Here is a 1,659-nt window from a genome sequence, read left to right as displayed (position 1 = left end):
TGCGCTAGACACATGCACGCACGTACATTCATATGCACATAACTACATACAGCCATACGTTTATACATACACGCATGCGTACATATATGAATATAAATATACACACAAGCATACGTACAAATACCCACAAACGCATGCTTACAATCGTACATAACCACACACATATCCACGTATACACAGATATACAAACGTCCATGCATACGGGCAGAGATCCCCTTCACCTGGGCTAGAAAATCGGAAAACTTAAAAAGAAGAAAACAAACAAACAAACAAACAGATTAGCTGAAAAGAAAAGAAAAAAAGGAAGAGGTACTTTTTAGATCCATCGTCGAGTATGTAGGAAGCCAGCCAGATGATGAAGGTCATTTCTGGAAATAAATGAAAAAAAAGAAAGAAAAAAAAAATTATTAGAAAAAAAAAGAGAATTTGAAGATATTAAGAAGAGGAAACAACCCCTTTACCCCCCCTACCGACCCTCCCCCAACCCCCAACTTTCCCTTCCCCCTCCCAGCCCTCCTCAGCGTAGGGTGTTGGGGGAGAAGAGAGGGTGTGAGGGAGGGCCGTTGGGGAGGCGGGTCTCAGGCAGTTGGCGACTGGTGGAGATACAAAAGGTGGCCCTCCAACAATTTAAATAAGGGACCACATCAGTAGATGAGCGTGTGTTTGTTTTAGTGTAGTGTACTTTATGCCGCCGGTGTGTTGCGTTTGAGATAAAGGGACGAGAAGGGTGGATTTTTTATTCGTTTAGGATCACTGGCACTGTTTTTTTTAGTGTTGCTGTCGATATTATCATTTTCATTATTATGATTGTAATTGTTATAATTTTTATTATTGTCATTTTTATTATCATTATTGTCATTGTTGTTATTATTATTATTAATAATAATAATATTATTATTATTATTATTATTATTATTATTATTATTATTATTATTATTATTATTATTATTATTATTGTTACTATTATAGCATTATATTATTATTATTATCATCATTATCATTATTATTATTATCGTTATCATTATTATTGATATTATAATGATTATGATTATAACCCACTTTATATCTTACATTTCATCTCGTTATTCATTTGGGCTTAATCTTTATATCCATTTTTTTTTTTTTTTTAATTATAACCACTTTGTAATCATGATTTTCACTTGTTATATTCACATCTTAAACGCAACACACCAGTCCTAGAAATGACGTCATAACTTGCAGATTAGTGACGTCACATCTTTTAATTAGGAGTGAAGGTCAGAGTTGCAGAAGATCGCGTCGAGTTAAAAAAAATAAAAAATAAAAATGAATAAATAAATAAACAGCAGCTTTAGTGCATTTTTCAATACATTATCATTCTCTGCAATTCCCGTTGTCTCGAACTGCTTGGAGAATGATATATGAAAACGAACGTACATTAACGACAAATAAGACAAGAGGGAATAAATAAAATAGAAAAAACGCCTAAAGAACGCACAAACACAACACAATGACGTCACTCATTACGTAAAGGTGACGTCAGCGAGTCTGCAAGAGACGTCAAATCAGGTAGTTAGAAACATGACCTCGTATTAGCGTTTGCATGAGTGCCAGTATGCATGGTGGTGAGAGAGACAGAGAGAAAGAGAGAGAGAGAGAGAAAGCTAAACTTTTAATCGT

The 1,659-nt window shown here is 34.4% G+C and overlaps 1 protein-coding gene across 1 annotated transcript in view; it reads left to right on the top strand.

The window, feature by feature from the left end:
* LOC125032899 overlaps positions 1-744 on the top strand; it is a 17,867-nt gene extending 17,123 nt beyond the window's left edge. Inside the window, exon 8 of the mRNA XM_047624286.1 lies at positions 1-744. This exon is cut by the window's left edge and continues 2,016 nt beyond it. The gene's annotated coding sequence lies outside the window, so the exon portion shown is untranslated.
* Positions 745-1,659: the final 915 nt, after the last annotated feature.

Source organism: Penaeus chinensis, chromosome 15, assembly GCF_019202785.1.
Source record: "Penaeus chinensis breed Huanghai No. 1 chromosome 15, ASM1920278v2, whole genome shotgun sequence".
In the NCBI taxonomy this organism is placed as follows: domain Eukaryota; kingdom Metazoa; phylum Arthropoda; class Malacostraca; order Decapoda; family Penaeidae; genus Penaeus; species Penaeus chinensis.
Note: the sequence above shows the minus strand (reverse complement) of the source record. Positions and strands in the feature narration are given on the sequence as shown.